We start from the raw sequence: 14,042 nt of genomic DNA on the forward strand, positions 1-14,042 counted from the left end.
AATGAAATATAAAATGTCATCTCCTTTGGTTTTTCAGTTAAGAATAGGCTGGGGAGATTTAAAGCACCATTTAATATTTTCAGCAAATAAATTTTAAACAGACAAGTGTTGTGTTTTGGCCAGTTAAGGAAAAAGGAATGAAGTGCTTTTTTTTGGGGGGGGGGGATTTTTGGGAGGAATAGAGAAGGAAGAGAAGGAACAATGAGGAAGGAAACTAAAGGTTCTGAAGATGGTGTCATTTCCCATCAATTTTACCCTTCTTGTTGATTTGGGTTGCAGTCTTCAGAAGGATGAAGTTTATCATTACTATCAGGGAAACTCACAGGCTTTCCAGCAATTAAGTACTATTCATTGGAACTTTAGGAAAATCACAGAGCTGGAGAGGACCTCAGAAAGCATCTAATTCTAAAGCCCAGAGAGAAGTAAGTGACTTGACTGGTATCCCATAACTGGTGTCCTATAATGTCAGAATAAGGGCATGCCTTTTGACTCAAGAGTATAGTGTATTTTCCACTGTAACACTTGGCTTCTTTCCAGAATCATCTATCAGCACTGAATGGAATCTCAGGATCATAGATTTAGAGCTGGAAGGGACTTGAGGCCATCCAGGCCATCCTCCTTTTCTCCCTCCCTCTCCCACTCTGATTTTATAGATGAAGAAAGCTCAGAGTCACATAACTGGTAATTGACTAAGGCAGGATGTGAACCCAGGTCTTCCAGGTACCGAAGTATCCTATCTACTATTCTATGAGTTGATTAGGGGGATCACGTTCCTTGATCTCGAAAAGAAAAGATCATCCTGCCTTCGGGACATCACTCTTTGGTCAGAAGAATATCTCCTCATATTACTTGTTTTGCTTGATACAAATGTGGCTCCTTACCTTTTGTAAGAATGGCATCTTCTATCTTTTCCTAAGAGCCTACTTTTGATTTCCTTAAAGTCATATAAAGAGTGTGTGTGTGTGTGTGTGTGTGTATAGCATGTGCCCTTGTGGGATTTCTCCAGGAGAGTGGGAGTATAATGGTCAGCCTGCAGCACATTGACTTCCTAAAGCTCTGAGACCTACAGGTCTATCATGATCTACCTATTGAGGGGCCAAATGTAAAGGGAGCAGGTGGGAAATGAAAAAGGTGTGTTCTGCTTATATGAAAATATAAACTCTCAAAGTAGACAAATGAAGGAGTGATTTTTCCTATTATAAAATCATATTTTCAATTTGTGAAAGGATTCACTCTAGGCTTTCTTTAAATAGGGAGCTCCCCTGCTACATTTAAGACCAAGGTACAATTATAATGATTTAAAAATATTATAGTTATAGGTTTGCTTTAGAAATCGAGGATACACACTTTATTTCACCTCTTAGTTTCGTTATTGTGACTGAGTTTGCCTTTATATAGTACTTTATGCTTTATAGAGTGCTTTCCTCCTAACTGTGAGATAGCAGTCCTCATTTTATTGATAATGAAACTAAAGGCCAGGGAGGTTAAACAGCTGACTCACCATCATATGTCTGGTGTTAATGTCAGTGCTTTGATTCATACGTAGGTTTTCTGACTCCAAGTCCAGTGCTCTTTTCCCTGTATTACCCTGGTAGAATCTGCTTAGTATGATACATAACAGAGGTGTCAAAGATGCAGGCCTGAACCTGATTCAAGTGTAATTGGGAAGTATTCAACAAAATAAATAAAAATACAATACAGTGTAGATAACATTACATAGTAAAATGAAGTCCATATTAGATCTGTAGGGATCCTTGTTCACAAGGATTAGTGGGCCCCATTTCTTTGGGAGTTGGATACCATAGGTGTAGTAAATGTGATAAAGGACTGGCCCATTTAAGTCCCACCTTAGGCACACACAGAGGCTTTGTGACTCTGGGCAAATTACTTAATGTCTTTGTGCCCCAGGCCAGTCTTTAAGTGACACATGACTAATTTCATAGAATTAGAAGTCAGAAGTCATCTAAGTCTACACAGGCAGAGGAAGTTCACCATACTAATTAAGTAAATCAATCAGTAAGGGTTTATTAAATGCTTATGATTATGCCTTTGCATTAAATGATGGGGATACAGAGATAAAAAAGGAAGCAGTCCCTGCTATCAGGAAGCTTACATTCTATTGGGGGAGTAGATAAATTAGGACAAGGAAATAATAAGGGGGGTGATACTTGAAGCTGAGGGGATCAGGAATGGCCTCATGTTGAATTCGGTGATTGTGCTGAGTTTTGAAGGGAATGAAGCCTTTCAAGAGGTGGTTAGGCAGGAGTTCGTTCCAGGCATGGAGGGATAACCTATACGAAGCAGATGAGATGTTCTTCAAAAAAGTCAGTTTGGCTAGACTGTAATTAGTGAAGGGCAGCAGTGTAGAATAAGCCTGGAAATGTAGATTGGAGTCAAGGTGGAAAAGGCTTTAAAAATACTAAACAAAAGAGTTTACATTTGATCATAGAAGTGATAGAGAACCACTAAAGTTTATTGAGCAGGGAGTGGACGTTGGTCGACCTGTGCTGTAGGAATCTCAATTTAGCAATTGTGTGATAGCTCGATTGGAGAGGAGATAGACTTGAGGCAGGAAAACCAATTAGGAGACTCTAGAGCTTGTGAGTGGAGAGAAATTAGAGAGCCAAAAATTCTAGTAAATAAAGATAGTCTTACTATAGAAGGGAAGTAAATCATGTCTGTCATATTAAGCTGTAGAGACACTGGAGGGGAGAGTCAGTGTAGCAATTGCTTGCCTTGACTCTTGTTTTAAAAAAAACAAAAACAAAAACCTAAAACCCAAACCAAACCAAATCAGAAATGATTCCAGAGGTGTCTTGTTTGTATTTCAATTCAAGTACTTAATTGGATTTCCTTTTTAGTCTAACTTGAATGTTGAGAATGGTCACTTACCAAAGTTACTTTATTAATCCATTTCATCACATAGGCTTTGTTAAATATCTTGCCGTTTCTCAGAGGTTGATGAGTGTGGTCCTCCATTAAAGAAATGAACTTATCACCAAATTGTAAGCTTCAGGATTGGTTAGGGAGAAAAGATTTCTTGAACAGTCATTTTTTTCTGTCTGTTCTCTTAAAGCTGCTTTCTCCTTGATTATTTGTCTTTTTAGGAGCCCTGGGGTGTTAGTTCTTGAGCAGTGTTGGAGTAATATAATAGTCCTTGACTTCAAAAATAGCTCTAGGTATTTCGGTAAATTTTTAAAAGTGCATGTGGTCGAAGAGAGAATGGAATCTTGGACCTCCATTTTGTAGATGAGGCAATGAGTCAAAGAAGTTAAAAGAACTGTCTTAGTACTTGCTTGACACTTGTTTTTAAAAAATAAAAGTTTCCTTCCATGGCTATAAATCCAATACAGTGATATTTAGCAAGCTTTAGGGGAAAATACTTGTAGATTTTATTGATATGTTAGGGGAGGGGTTAGCTATAAATAAAGTCAAATTATTATTAATTGAATGTACTTCTGGTAGAGACTTGAGTATTTTCTGATATTGCTCATCAGTCCTATGCAGTTTGGTTAATTCACTGTAAGCAACATTTATCAAATTTCCACTGTATTTTTGTGACTGAGCACCATTGCGACTCCTGTTTAATTTCTATTTTGGGGCTTAGGAATTGAACACTGCTTATTAAATGGTATCTTATTAAGTGAACGGACTATGTGTGTGTTCTATAGTTTGATAACTAACATACTAAATAGTGATTGATACATGTTATCTTAAAGCTTTGTCCATTTATGAGTGAAATGCTTCTCTTGGTGTTTTTACATGGCTATAAACCCAACATGCAGTAATGTGTTTAGCAAGGTTTAAGGGAAAATACTTCTAGCTTTTATTTGTGTCTACAGGAGAGGTTAGCTATAAATAAAGTCAAATTATTATGAATTAGGTGACTTTTAAATTTATGTACCATATTTGGTGGTAATAAGAGGAGGCAGTGGGTGGTGCAAAGAGTGTTGAAATTGGAATCAGGAACCGTGGTTTTGAAGGCAGCCTCTGACACTGGCTTATGACATGGACAGATCCCTTAACCCCTCTGGACTGTAGCTTTCTAATCTGTAAAAGGACATGGTAATACATGTACCACCTAGTCACAGGGTCAAGGTAAGGGAGGAATCCTCTCTGTGAACCTTAAAAGATAGACATAGGAAAACAGGCCTGTGATTTTACTGGTCCAGGAAACTCCCAGGTGAAGACTCTCCCTCTATCAATGCAATCCTACCTTCTCTACAACTGATTCCAAGGCTGACTTTGCTCTCTATTTACTACATATACATTCATATTAAACATATTTTCACATTAATCAGGTTGTAAAGAAGAATTAGAACCCATGAGAGAAACCATGAGAAAGAAGGAAACAAAAAACAAAAAGAGAGAGCAAATAGCATGCTTTACTCTGCATTCAGACTCCATAGTTCTTTTTCTGGATGTGGATACCAGCTCCTACTTCTGACACAGCCTGACTTTAATTGCAGTGGCAAGCCACTTAACCCTTCAGGGCTCCAAGTCTCTAATTCCATGATTATCAGTTCTAGACTACTGGCTTCAGTCCAGAGTTCCTTAGACTAATGAAATCACAGGTCCATTGCCTTATCTCTGAGACCCCTATATTGTTATCCGTCTTACAAGTGGTGAGGCCAGTGATGGTTTGGCTTTAATGCCACTTGGGACTATAAAGGAAGGGCTCTTGGGAGAGTTCCAAGATTAAGAAGAACTCTTCTTTTACTTTTGGATTGGCTGTACTCCTGGGTTTCAGCTGTTAACCTTTTTTTTTTTTCTTGCTATGTCAACAACTTTACAGTCTCATTGCCACGCCACAGCCCTTCCTGCTTTTAGGCTCCTCCCTTAGTGTTCACCACCACAAGCCAGCACTACCACTTCCTGTGTGGAGTGTGAAACGAAGTCTGCAAAGCTCTTGGAAGGGCAAAGGATTCCTGTGGATTCTAGCTGTGATCCTGTAAAAATCCTGACTGGCAAACACATGGCTAGATAACGTCTCTATCTTATGACAGAGGCTGTGTGTTATCTTCTAGCATAAGTCCTCACACATAGATGGTGCTTATTAAGTTTTTGATGAATGAGTGAGGGAAAGAAAGAAAAGCTGGATTCCTGTTTAAGGCATAATCTTTGGAATTTGGCCCTTTAAAAAATTAGGATTGATACAAACCTGAAAGAAATAGCTAATAAGAATGACAGAATTGGGATCCTGAAAGATCTTGACAGGCTGGCATCATGGGCCAAGTCTTAAAAAGATTTCATATAATAGGAATATGTCAAGCCCAACAGGGATTCCAAAAATCTATTGCCCAAGTAGCAGGTGGGGTGTGGGGGTAATGGTGATGGAGAAATAAATACATGGCTACACAGCAGTTTATGTGGGGAAAAAATACAACCAAAACTACAACAAATCAAGTGAAAACAAAAAAATAGTCATTTCTGACTATTATAAACAGCTAGATTAATTACAAAGGACCTATAAAGGAAGATGCTATCTGTATCCAGAGAAAGAGCTGATAAATAGAAGTATATATAGAATGATTTTACATACACACACATACACACACACATATATACATAGATATTTATGTCTACTGGTAGCCATCTCTGGGGGGGAGGGAAGAAAAGCAAAAAGAAAGTTACCTAACAACAATTATGTATTTGAAAAGAATAGCAAGATTTGCAGTTTAATGTTTAATCATTTTTTTATTCTACTGTGCTACAGAAATGATTGTTTTATTTCATAAATTGAAAATAAAATGAATAAAATTTAAAGAAGAAAAAACAAAACAAAACCCCAAACTTGAGAGTTTGACTTGACTTGAAAGCTCCCTAGTGTAGCATGATAGGCAAAAAAGTAATGTTATCCGAGGCTACCTTGATAGAATTATTAGAGTTTCTGCAGTTGAGGGGGTAGGGAGATGAATTGATGGTCCACTTCACCTTACCCAGGTCAGAATACTTCTGGGGTGTTGTGTTCTGTTTAGTGCAACATTTTAAGCTTGATAAACTGCTGGGGTGTGTGAAAGAGGAGGGTAGCCAGGAGCAAAAGGAGGTTCTTAACTGTTCCTGTGCCATCAACTCCTTTGGCAGTCTGGGGAAGCCTAAGGACCCTTTCTTAGAAATTCATAAAATAAATTGACAAAATAAAATAAATAGAATTACAAAGGAAACCAATTATATTGAGATACTCTTATAAATAACAATAACAACAACAAACCAAAACCAATTCCACAGATCCCAGATTAAGAATGCCTGAATTAAAGAAATTGGTGGTGGTGTTTAACCTAGAGAAAAAGAAGCCTTAGGAAATATGTAATCACTGACTTCAAATAGATGACAGTCTGTCATATGGAAGCGAGATTAGACTTGTGCTCCTCGGCCCTAGTGCAGATTTCAAAGTAGCAAATTGAGGTTTCTTGTGAGAAGAAACTCCCTAATCATTAGAACTCTTGGAAGGTAGAACATGGTATCCTGGAAGGCAGCAGGCCCTGCCTCACCAGAGGTCTTAAAGTAGAAGTTGAAGGACCCCTCATTTGAGGATGCCTTAGAGGTGATTCCCGTTCAGGTACAGATTAGATTAGTTGACCTGGAGGAATATCTAGATTCTCTGGTCCATATTTTTTTTCTTTGTAAGTTTTTTGTCTTTACATTTTTTCATGCAAATATGTCATATTCCCCACTAAATTGTAAGATTCTTTTTAAAAAATTAATTAATTTTTAGTTTTCAACATTCACTTTTATGAGATTTTGAGTTCTAAATTTTTCCCCCTCCATCCATTCCTCCCTCCCCAAGACGTAATGCAATCTGATATAGGCCATGCATTATGATCATATTAAACATATTTCCACATTAGTCATGTTGTAAAGAAGAACCAGAACCAAAGGAGAAAACTACAAGAAAAAAAAACACAAAAAAAACAACAAGAAGAAGAGAAAATAGTATGCTTGGATCTGCATTCAGACTCCATAGTTCTTTCTCTGGATGTGGGTAGCATTTTCCATTATGAATCTTTTGGAATTGTCTTAGATATTGCATTTCTTAGAAGAGTTGTCTAACAAAGTCAGTCATCACACAATGTTGCTGTTACTGTACAGTGTTCTGGTTCTGTTCACTTCACTCGGCATCAGTTCATGCAAATCTTTCTAGGATTTTCTGAAGTCTGCCTTGCTCACTATTTCTTATAGCACAGTAGCATTCCATTACATTCATATACCACAACTTGTTCAGTTATTCTCTAATTGATGGGCATCCCTTCAATTTCCATTCTTTGCCACCACAAAAAGAGCTTCTATAAATATTTTTGTATATATGAGTCCTTTTCCCTTTTTATGATCTCTTTGGGATACAGACCTAGTAGTGGTATTGCTGGGTCAAAGGGTTTGCATAGTTGTGTAGCCCTTTGGGCATAGTTCCAAATTGCTCTCTAGAATGGTTGGATCAGTTCACAACTCCACCAACAATTCATTAGTGTTCCAATTTCCCTACATCTTCTCCAGCATTTATCATTTTTCTGTTTTGTCATGTTAGCCAATCTGATAGGTGTGATGTGATACTTCAAAAGTTGTTTTAATTTGCATTTCTCTAATCAGTAGTGATTTAGAGCATTTTTTCATATGACCATAGATAGCCTTAATTTCTTCATCCAAAAGCTGCCTGTTCATATCCTTTGACCATTATCAATTAGGGAATGATAAATTGTAAGGTTCTTGAAGACAGGGACACTTCATTTACTTTTTTCCTTTTTCTTGTGTCTTCCACACCTACCTGTTGGGCAAAACTTGTAGTCAGCAACTGATACATGTTGAGTATGGGAACCATGGTTCTAATGGGGGGGGGAGCAGTAGGAAAAGCTCTGGATGAAGATCCAGGAGACTTAGTCCCTAGGCTCTAGTCCCTGCTTTGTCACACAAACTATTTAATTTAATAGGAATACTTACTATATGCAAGGTGCTGCCAAGAGGAAATTAACACAGTTCCTGCTCTTAAACAGCTTGTGTTCCAGTCTTAATAAGAGAATGTGACATATACACTAATAAGTGTGACATGAGGTATGTGACAAAAGTAAAGGAGACCTTTAGGTAATGTACTCTAAGAAAGGGTGCTACAGTTGAAAGAGTGCTGGGCCTGGAGTCAATTAGACTCAGCTTCCTGAGTTCAAATCCAACTTCAGACACTTACTAGCTGTATTACCCTGGGTGTGTCATTTCACCCTGTTTGCCTCAGTTCCTCATCTGTAAAATGAACTAGAGAGGGAAATGGCAAAACTCTTCAGTATCTTTGCCAAGAAAACTCCAAATGGGGTCATGAAGAGTCAGACATTACTGAAAACAACTAAACAACAACAAAACTCTTAAGACAGGGGTGGGGAACCTGTAGCCTCGAGGCCACATGTGGCCCTCTAGGTCCTCAAGTGTGGCCCTTTGACTGAATCCACACTTTACAGAATAAATCCTCTTAATGAAAGGATTTGTTCTGTAAAACTTGAGTCAAAAGGCTGCACCCAAGGACCTAGAAGGCCACGTGTGACCTTGAGGCCCTAAGTTCCTCACCCCTGCTCTAAGAAAACCTCATTGTCAAAGTACTCTTAAGAAGACCTGGCACGGTCAGTTAAAAGGTAAAAGAAAAATTCTCCTTTCTCTTGGAACTCTGTCACATGATCCCTTCCTTTGGAGCCCCAAATGGCATTAGAGTTAAACCATCACTGGTGTCATCATCAAAGTGAGAGTTTTGGATGAGAGGACCTCCATGGTCCCTTCCAGCCCTAAATCTTTGATCCTTTAACTTTGAAGTGGGAGAGATCATTTTTAGCTGGGAAGATCATTGGGGATTCCATTGAGGAAGGTGGTACTTAAGTGGGACCTTGAAGGAAGAGAAGGCAGCATGGTGAAGTATGGAGAACACTGGGTAAGGAGGTAGGAGGCCTGAGTTTGGCTCTAACTCTTTCTGCTTTCCCCTAATCAAAGTTGTAGAACTTCTTTTGAACATTTCTTTCCTCATCTCCAAAGTGACGGGGTTGGACTAAATGTCTTGTTAGGGTCCCTCCGGGTCCAAATCTATTATCATATTAAGATTTCAGCAGGTCGAGATATGAAAGGATTGTATTCCAGATTTGCAGCCAGAGGAATAGCCTGTGTGACTAGAATGAAGTGGGGGAGGGAAGGATGTGGTCTGGGAGCAGCTGGTTGTCCTGTTTGGCTGAGTGTGGTATGCTTGAAGGGTTGTGTCTGAAGGAAGGTTGGAGCCAGACTATGGAATGCCAGGCAAAGGAGTTTAAATTTTATAATATAAGAGGTAGGAAACCATTGAAAGTTTTTGAATTAAGTGAGTGACATGGTCAAATTGATTCACTTGTCAGCTGTATATGAAGGCTGGATTATGGAGAGGAGAGTTAGGGAAAATGCCAAGGAGGCTGTTATCTTAGTCTAGGGGAGAGATAACGATCTGGACCAGCCAGGTCAGGTCAAGCCAACAAGCATTTATTAAGCACCTACCATGTGCCGGGCACTGTGCTAAGCACTGAGGATAGAAAGAAAGGCAAAAACCAATCTCTGCTTTCACAGAGTTCAAGGTCTATTTTGGAAGACAACACAGAAATGTTTTGTACAAACAAGAGATATATAGGATAAATTGGAGATAATCACAGAAAGGAACATCAAGGGGAATAGAAAAAGCTTCTTGTAGAAGGTGGGATTTTGGCTGAGATTCAAAGGAAACTGGGGAAGCCAGGAGGTAGAGATGAGGAGGGAAAACATTCTAGACATGGAAGACAGGTAGTGAAATGCAGACTGGAGAAAAGGAGTTTTACACAGTAGTGACAGTATGAGTGGAGAGTAGAAGGAGGAAGTAAGAGATGATATAGAGGTAGAGTCAACAGTACTTGGAAGGAAAGGGGCAAGTATTTATTACGCATCTACTGTGTTCTAGGCACAGTGCTAAATGCTTTATAAAAATTAACCTCATTTGATCATCACAACAACCCTGGGATTGAAAACCCATTTTCAATTAAGGAAACTGAGCTTACTTGCCTCAGGGTCACACAGTAAGTATTTGAGGCCATATTTGAACTCAGGTCTTCCTGACTGGAAGGCCCAGCACTTTATCTACCTAGCTCCCTCTGGCAATTAAGTGGATGAGGGAGGTAGGATGATGTAAAGGAAAGATTCAAAGATGACTCAGATTTTAAGACTGGGTGACAGATTTTTTTTGGGGGGAGGTGGTTCAGTGGAAAGGACATTGAGTATGGAACTAAAGGATCTAGGTTAGAATCTTGACTCAGCTTCTTAATTCCTCTGTGACTTTGAGCAAGACTTTTAAATTTAAGTTTGGTTGGCCTCAGTTTCTTCATCTGTAAAATGAGAGGGTTGAACCAGACAATGTTGAAGTTCCCTTTCAGCTCTAAATATATGTTTGATGAATTTGAATTTTTGTAGGGACAGAAATTTGGGATTGATGCTTAGGTAAGAGATTCTGGCTGAATGTATAGCTTTAGGAGCCACATGAGAGGATGAAGTAGATGAGAAGAGAGTCAGAGGTAAAACTTTGGGGTCACCAATACTTGTGGGGGGGTAGGGCTAGGGCACAAGAAGATGCATTATCAAATGAGACAGATAGGAGGAGAACCAGGAAGATAATAGTATCATGGAAGTCAAGTGAGGCGAGAATCTCAAGAAAAGGGTGGTCTTGTCATCATTATCATATGCTGTACAAATATTAAGGAGCAGGAGGATTGAGAAGAAGTCATTGGATTTATTAATTAAGATGTCACTGATGATGAGAGTGAATGGAGGGTATGGAAGCTAAATTATAGGGGGATGAAGAAGTGGAGGTGGTGACTGAATATACTTACAGAAATTTTTAATAATGGAAGGGGGGAGAGAGTAACTTTTTTAGAATAGGGGAGACCTAACCATGTTTGATAGTAGAGGGGAAGAAACCATTTGGGAGGCAGAGATTGAAAATGAACAAGAGAATAAGATCTATGGACCAAGGTCTCTGGAGAAGTCTGGAGGGGATTGGATTAATGGCACATGTTGAAGCCTTGGCAAAGAAGAGTGCGGACTGGAAGGAAGAAGGAAAGGAATGTGATCACAGAGAGGTTTTGAGCTCTGGAGGGGGGAGATGAAGGAGTTCAAGTTAGATGGCCTCCATCTTTTTAGTAAAGGAGGAGGTGGGTCATCTGCTAATAGAGAAGGGATGGATCAGGAGTAGAGTTTGGGTGACAGAAAAAAGTTTGGAACAACTACTTCAGGAAAAGGAAGGTTTGTAATTACTTCTGTGGGAAGTGTGAGATGGAATTATAGGGATGATTACGAAGAGCCAGTCTGGCTTCCCCAAGAACAGGTTATGCCAGACTAACCTCATTTCCTATTTTGACAGTACTATTCTGGTAGGTGAAGAAGGGAATGCTGTGGATATAGTTTATCTAGATATTCTGAAGCTTTTCATAAAGTATCTCATTATTTTTATGGTGAAGATGGAAAGTGAGGGGTTAGATAGTAGCACAGTGGGTTTTAGAGCTGGTTGGATGGACAGACTCAAAGATTGGATGTTAATGGTTCATCATTAATATGGTAGGAGGTCTCCATTAGAGTATCCCAAGTATCTCTGCTTGGTCCTGTTCTCTTGAACATTTTATCAATAGATTTCAAATTTACAGAAAGGGATAGCTGATACAGTGAATGACATCAGGGTCCAAAAGGAGCTTGACAAGTGAGCTCATTGGGCTGAACTGGATAAGATGAATTTCATTTGGGATAAATATAAAGTCTCATATGTAGGTAACAAAAATAATATAAGGTGGGGGAGGTATAGATAGACAGTGGTTCTGAAAAAGATCTGTGGGTTTTAGAGGACCCAGGCTCAATGTGAATCATTAGTGTGTGGCATCTAAAAAAGCTAATTCGATCTTAAACTGCTTTAAGAGGGGTATAGCTTTCAGGAACTGGAAGAATGATAGTCCCACTGTATTCTGCCTCTGTAAGACCTCATCTTGATTATTGAGTTCAGCTCTGGGTGCCGTGGATTAAGAAGAGCATTTATAAGCTTGAGAGAGTCCAGGAGAGGGCATCAAGGTTACGGAAAGGCCTTGCTTTCATGTCATATGGGGATCAGTTGAAGGAATCTAATGTTTTAATTTGAAGAAGGGCAGATTAAGGTGTACCTGGTGATTGTCTTGAGCAAGTATCTGAAGCACTGTCCTGTGAAGGATGGACTTGACTTTTTCCATTTGGCCCCAGAGAATGGAACCAGGACCACTGGGTAGAAGTTGCAGAGCTTAGGCTTGATGTCAGCAAAAGCATCCTAACGATTAGAACCATCTAATAGTGAGATGGGCTACTTCTAGGGGGTGATGGGTTCTTGAATTTTGGAGGTTTTCAGGCAGAGGCTGGATGCCCACTGTAGGGTGTGTTAGTAGTGGGAATCCCTTTTGTGTATGTGTTGGTCTAGATAGCTCCTGAGAATTCCTTTCAGCTCTCAAAATTCTGTGATTCTTTGGTTCTATTGCATTCATCTCTGATTGATGCCCAAAGTATATGTAAGTTGTTTCACCTCTCCAGACCTCACTTTCCTCATTTGTAAATTTAGAGTGTTGAAGTAGGTGATCTCCAATACCTCTTGTAGTTCTAACATTCTGTGACTACAGGATCATAGATTTAGGACCTTAGAAGTCATTGAGCACAACCATTATTTTATAGATGAGGAATTGAGTGCCAGGGAAGTTAAGTGATTTACCCAGGGTCATATAGCCAGTATGTTTCTGAGGTGAGATTTGATACTAAGTTTTCCTGACTCCAAGTCTAGTGCTCTATCCAAATATGCCAGGATGTAGATTCTTTACAAAACGCACTTTTTGTTCCAAAGTTATATCCCAATTTTATATAGGTGGCTAAAGGAGGATTTTCTAGTTCCACTGAATGCAATAAAAATCTGCTGAAAAGTAGGGAAAAACAAAAGATAAGTGAAAATTTAGTTATGTAATTATACTATGAATCTTCGGCTTCAAGCTAGACTTGGTTCTTGTTGCGGCTAAGACAGATACAATTAGGAAAAAATGATATATGATTTTACAGATCAAAATTAATTTCAAGGTATGGAATATTTAATTCAAACTTAACATAGATAGCCACAAAAATAACCTTTATATATTTGAGTAAAGCTCTGGCAAGTGGCTTTGAAAGAGAGCAGGTATTTCCTTACCACTGAAGAGACCATCAACAGGACTTAGTTCTATGAATTTCCTTTTCTTTCCCTGGTGCAACACTGCACTAGTCTATACAGAGTTTGTGAAGAGAGGAGATGGAGATGAGAAAGGGTAAAGGGAGGAGAGCCTGGAGAGAGAAGAGAGTCAGAGACAAGCAACAGGCAAGGGAGAGAAGGAATATGCTCGAGCTTGGCAAAACACCACCCCCTTGACCAGTTCCTCTTCAAAAACACCACTTTACTGGTACTAGTTTTCAGCTGGGGGAGGCAGAAGGGAGGCATGGCCTAAGGAGATCTCCTGCAGATGCAGCATCCTAGAGCCTCTGTGAATAATCATGACCCCAAATTTATATAGTGCATTCTAAAGCCCTTTTACATTCACCATCACAGGTAGGGTACCTGTTATCATCCCCACTTATTGGGAAGTTTTTGTTTTTTGAAATCTTTGATTTCAGCTGTTTTCTTGGACCTTCAAAATGGAATGAAAAAACAAAACAAAACAACCCAACCACCCTCATTAATAGAGGTTTTAGTCTTATATTGAAGAAAGAACAGGTGGAAATTAATGGAACAAAGTGGGCTTTTTTTTACATAAGCCCGCAAAAATGACTTTATAGGGCTTAATCTAGTGAAAGGTTATTTCTGCTGTTGAATCTCACTTCTTGTCCCATAATGATTTTTTTTACAAGGAACAGGTACTCTTTTATAAAAAGAAAAACAAAAAGCAGACAACAAAAACCCAGCAACCCAGAAACCTCAGCACCCAGACTTCTTTTTGTTATCTTCAAGAGGACTTGTCTATTTGGAACATTTTAAAAAATAAGCCACCCAACAAACACCCTACAAA

The 14,042-nt window shown here is 39.1% G+C and overlaps 1 protein-coding gene across 5 annotated transcripts in view; it reads left to right on the plus strand.

Annotated features, from left to right (window-relative positions):
* The window catches only part of CDC14A (cell division cycle 14A), a 291,416-nt gene that overhangs the window by 2,111 nt on the left and 275,263 nt on the right, over positions 1–14,042 (plus strand). The gene's annotated exons all lie outside the window — the stretch shown is intronic.

Source organism: Vombatus ursinus, unplaced genomic scaffold (genome assembly GCF_900497805.2).
Source record: "Vombatus ursinus unplaced genomic scaffold, bare-nosed wombat genome assembly UNPS02014787.1, whole genome shotgun sequence".
In the NCBI taxonomy this organism is placed as follows: domain Eukaryota; kingdom Metazoa; phylum Chordata; class Mammalia; order Diprotodontia; family Vombatidae; genus Vombatus; species Vombatus ursinus.